Here is a 5,648-nt window from a genome sequence, read left to right as displayed (position 1 = left end):
AAATGATATATATGAATAAGAATCAGATATTTTTAAGCACAATATAAGGTACATGTATTTCTAAGAAACAAATCAGAATATAATTTCAAGAAAAAGGAATAAAAGAAACATGTATTTCTAAGGAAAGGACATTTATCACTCACTCAAAATAAAATAAAACGATGATAAATATATATTTACAAGACATTCATAAATTATTTATTTAATCATCCGCATCCATCCAATCCCAATTAGTATCGTCAAAATCATCCTCCTCTTCCGACGTTCCCATAGTTGTATCCTCTGAAAATTGAGCATCAGATGGCATATCAACAACATCAACAGGAATATCTTCTTTTGACCATCACATGTCAACATCGGATAATCTATCTGAGGGACCAATGTCTTCACTTAGCTCTCTCCAAAATGTATCTCCAATATTAGGACAATTTTCTTCCTCCAAGTCATACAAATCAACAGGCACTTTATTCCTTGCATAATAAACATCCTTCTCGATTGGATCCGCCACATAAAATACTTGATGCACTTAAGACGCCAACACAAAAGGGTCATCTGTACTTCGTGATTTGTTGAAGTACACACGAGTTAACCCATATTCATCTATTTCATTATGAAACCAATCACATCTAAATAGTACAACACTAAAACAATTGTAATAATCAACCTCAATGATATCTTGAATAGCCCCATGATATATAACCTCTCCATCAATGGGATTTTGATCTCGAGCACTAGCAAAACTATCAGTTGTCTATGATAAAGTCACTCCACTATTTTGAGACTTGCGTGAGTAATCACGTTTTAATGCATGAAATCGGTATCCATTAATGAAATATGCATTATATCTTTTGGTTGCCACCCTATTAGGCCCTTTAGCTAGCCATCTTAACTGATTAGGCACTTCAACATTTTTAACTTTCTCTTTGAACCAGTTGCCAAATTCTTGACTATGACTCTTTGCTCTTGTCCATGCATTTGATCTAATATTACTATCAATTACCATCTTATGCTCCCTGCAAGTATGAATAATTCAAGTTTGATTATTAGGCATTTTTAATTGAAATTTTAAGTGCTTTATAATAATTGAACAGATGAAGTTTAAATTATATATAATTACTATGTTTTTATCTTACTTGATAAAATCTTCCACTTGTTCATCACCAGTATTGAAGAGAACATATCGATGTACTTCACCAGATAACTCTAGATCCATGGTAAAAGTCTTTCCTTTTTTCTTCTTCCCATTTCCAACTGGATGCCCAAGCTTAGGAAACAAAAGGGACAAATTATCTCCCTCTTTTTCAACATCTTCATCATCCTCAGTTCGGTACCTACTGAATGGTGTTTTCACTCCATAATGTAGGTATCTCGAACCAAAGATCAAGAACTCTTCAACATCAAATCCCTCTGCTATACAACCTTCTGGATAACGTCGATTACGAACAAGACCCTTGAACTTACACATTTTTCTCTCACTGGAATACATCCATCGAAGATGATTTGGACCACCCAATCTAATTTCATCAACCAAATGGATAGGCAAATGTTCCATTATATCAAAAAAAGATGGAGGAAAAATCTTTTCAAGCTCACATACAATTTCTTTGATTTCAATCTGCATTGGCTCGAGATCTGCTCGCCTTATAACCTTACTGCATATAGCTTTAAAGAAGTTCCCCAACCTGATCAAGGCTAATGAAACATTCTTCGGCAATCCTTTTCGAACCGCAATTTGGAGCAAGTAATGCATTATAAAATGAGCATCATGGCTTTTGTACCCTGATATTTTCATCTCATTCACATCCACACGATCTGATATGTTTGAGGAAAATCCTTTTGGGAATTTTGCATTTTTTAAGACAGTGCAAAATAATCGTTTTTCTTCTGGTTTCATGGTAAAACAAGATTTAGCTAAATGAGCTTTTCCATTTGTATTATCTTTCCTTGGATGAAGCTCCTTTCGTATCCCCATTTCTTGCAAGTCATAGCGAGAATTAACGTGATCTTTTGACTTTCCTGGGATATCTAATAAAGTCCCAAGCAAACTATCACATATATTTTTCTCAATATGCATCACATCAAGATTGTGCCTTAACTTATTATGTTTCCAATATGGTAATTCAAAAAAGATGGATCTTTTCTTCCATGGACCCTCATCATTTCGACGTCTTTTCTTGTTGCCCTTCCCAAAAACATTATTGAAATCATGTAACTTTTCCAAGACTTCTATGCCCGACAAGAATGTAGGTGCAGGTCTATGATCCTCCTCTCCATTAAAAGATTTTTTGTCTCTTCTAAATGGATGATCAGGAGGCAAAAATGCCCGATGACATAAGTAACACATTTTACGACTATGTTTGAGATATTGAGAGCATGTGTCGTAGTTACATGTGGGGCATGCTAATTTTCCCTTAGTACTCCATCCAGAAAGCATTGCTAGCGCTGGAAAATCACTAATTGTCCACATTAAAGCTGCATGCATTTGGAATGTTTGATTTGTATGAGCATCATATGTTTCTATCCCGAATTCCCATAGTTCCTTCAATTCAACAATTAATGGTTGTAGGTACACATCTATATCCTGTCCAGGAGATGATGGCCCTGGAATGATCATCGACAACATCATATACTCTGGCTTCATGCAAATCCATGGTGATAAATTATAGTTCATCAACATAACAGGCCAGGTACTATGGGAAATGCTCATGGTTCGAAATGGATTGAAACCATCACTTGAAAGGCCCAATCGAACATTACGAGGATCTTTTGAGAAGTTTGGATGCATAGAATCAAAATCCTTCCAAGCCTCTTCATCAGTAGGATGCCTTATATTCCCATCATTAGGTCGTTCAGAATCATGCCATCTCATTGCAATAGCTGTTTCAGGACACATAAACATTCTCTGAAGCCTAGGCTTTAAAGGAAAGTACCTTAAAATCTTTGCTGGTATTTTAGAGCTTACATTAGTCGTGCCATTACCCTCATTTGACCATCTAGAAGACCCACACACAGAGCAATTATCTTTCTCCGCATTTTCATTCCAAAATAACATGCAATCTTTAGGGCATGCATGTATTTTGTCATAGCCGAGACCCAAATCTTTTATCATTTTTTTAGCTTTACTGAAAAGACTCAGGCAGTTGAGCAAAGGGAAATGCTTCTTTTAACAAGTCTAACAGATCAGTAAAAGCCACATCACTCAACCCATATAGAGATTTAAGCAAGTATAGCCGAATGATGAAACTCAGCTTACTGAAGTTCTCACACCCTGGATATAGCTCTTTTTTCCTTTATCCACTAATTTAAAAAATCTCTTTGCATCTTCAGACAACCCTTCTCTCTCTCCTTCTCCATGCCCTGTTTCACCCTTGATATTTTGAAATGTATCATGAAGTAGTCCATCAATATCATCATGGTTGCGCGAAAGTGGTGTATTTCGTGAGAAGTCTCTCCCCGTGAAAAATCCATTTGTTGTATCCATCCACAAATCCATTTACAATCAAGTGATCCTCCACCACATTTCTATAATGCCAATAACGATTGATGCATTTTTTGCAAGGGCATAATATTTCATTTCCTTTAGAAGCTCGTTGAAATGCCTTGTCAAGAAAATCATTCACTCCACTAGTATATTTATCACTGCATCGTCTGAGACTCATCCAACTTCTATCTAAATTATCCATTGATATCTATGCGACACAAAAATATAAAAAGAATCAAATTTATGATAAACTATGAAATAAAAAGACAACAATGTTTTACACATGAAAAAACATATCTCAAAATGTACATGGAGAATATGCAGTTTAAAACTCATAGCAATCACAATTCAATTTACAACAAGCATTTCATAGTTTTTCTTAATATATGAAACAACTATCAAAGTTCCCTTTATCATTGGAAATATATACAAAACACTGATCTACATGACCTGTCAAGAAATATCTTTAACAAGCTTATCATGCTTTCAAATTTATGTTATTAAAGACTTATGGACATTCTAACACACCAATAAATTGCCTTGAGGATTCAATTCTTTTCAAAAAAGTATCCCTACTGATTTTCTTTTTGTAGGAAATCAAGGCAAAACAATCTTTAAAAGTGATAAAATAGATTTTTAAGGCAAATAATATTGATCTAGAATTTTACGAAGTTTCAGATTTTCATGTCAAAAAGTCTAATACCAACCAACAGTGAATTTCAGTTTTTTTCATTTTCATGCTAATGTATCTCTTGTTTCCTGTTGCTCCAATGTAACTCTTCAATAATACTGAAAGTGAAGTTTCTCACATCCTAGCTACTCAAGCGAGAGGTGAAATCAAGGAAGACATCATCAATGCAAGGGTAATCAAAACCGAATAAATAACTAATGGAACTACAAATCCAACATCAATATCAAGAGAAATATTGTCTAGAGTTAATCAATTTCACCATAACTACCAACAAAACTTTAAACCAACAATAGCTAAAACTTAATGGGAAAAACCCACAATAAAAAAAATACATCAAATAAACTAACTACACCTCAACGGTTAAAGGAAAAAAAAGAGATTCAAGAAGAAAACCTCAACAGCTCAAACTTGAAGTTTCTTCAGCTATAACCTCAAAGATGTCAGAACAGAACCTTCAGCTGTTGAAGAAAAAAACATCAAGATTTCTCAGATTTCACAAGCAAACCTTCAGCCCTCAATTTCCTTCGATTTCACAACAATTTCTAGAGAGAAATAGGTTTACGATTGAAGAAAAAAAATGGTTTAAGTTTGCCCTAAAATTACAGACAAGAAGAACTTACCATAAGATTCAAATCCCTGCAAACTCCACAAGCTTGCCCTAAAATTGTGTTCTCCTTGTTGAAACTTAGGTCCAAGAGAAGATGGTGGCAGCGTATGGTCTTCTGCTTGTTGAAGAGATGAGAAATGTCTTTAGAAAATGTTTGTATCAATATTCTGATAGAAAGAAAAATAAATTAGATTGAAAAAATTGTTGGCGTGGGAAACAATGTTCAATGTTGATGCAACATCTATCAACAATGATCAATACTTTTTCCAAAAAAAAACCCCTATTGATTTTTTTTAATAAGAAATCAACGTAGAACAGTCTTCAAAAGTGACTTTTAGATTTTTTTTCTTTTAACTAATGCTACAGGCCTACAACAATCATAAAAAGTAAGGAAATCATGGGTCTATGTTGGCCAATTTGCAGGTTTAAGCTTAAAAAGACAGAACCTGAATCAAGTGCTAGTAACATGGTGGACAACACTGATAGGTCATAAGCTTCAACAAATTATGAAGGTTATGCCTGCAATAATACTATGGGGAATTTGCAATAGAAGAAATATCATTGGACATGGGGTAACATGACATATAACATAGTTGTTTATCAGGTTACTCTAAATGTATGGCAATTTGCAATGACAATTTTTCCAAGTTAGTCATGGTATAATTCTTAGAGGATTACAAGACAAAGATTTATTAGAAGAGGGTCATTGGAAGCCCTCAAATGCAAAAAACATCAAGTAACACAAATGGTGCAAGTAAAGGTAATCTAGGCAAGAGTTCTTATGTTTATTGACTAAGAGATCAAGAATGTAACCTCATCTATGCACAAGAAGAAAAGATATCTGAAAATTATACTACAAGGAAAATGAG

The 5,648-nt window shown here is 34.2% G+C and overlaps 1 long non-coding RNA gene across 1 annotated transcript; it reads right to left on the bottom strand.

The window, feature by feature from the left end:
• Positions 1-456: 456 nt before the first annotated feature.
• Positions 457-4,718, bottom strand: LOC125857111 (uncharacterized). Its single transcript, XR_007445598.1, has 2 exons — positions 4,566-4,718; positions 457-552 (listed from the first exon to the last, which is right to left on the bottom strand). It is a non-coding gene; the product is annotated as an uncharacterized LOC125857111 (long non-coding RNA).
• Between the last annotated feature and the right edge of the window lie 930 nt (positions 4,719-5,648).

Source organism: Solanum stenotomum, chromosome 2 (genome assembly GCF_019186545.1).
Source record: "Solanum stenotomum isolate F172 chromosome 2, ASM1918654v1, whole genome shotgun sequence".
In the NCBI taxonomy this organism is placed as follows: Eukaryota; Viridiplantae; Streptophyta; class Magnoliopsida; order Solanales; family Solanaceae; genus Solanum; species Solanum stenotomum.
The sequence above is the reverse complement of the archived record's forward strand: the minus strand, read 5'-3'. Positions and strand labels throughout refer to the sequence as shown.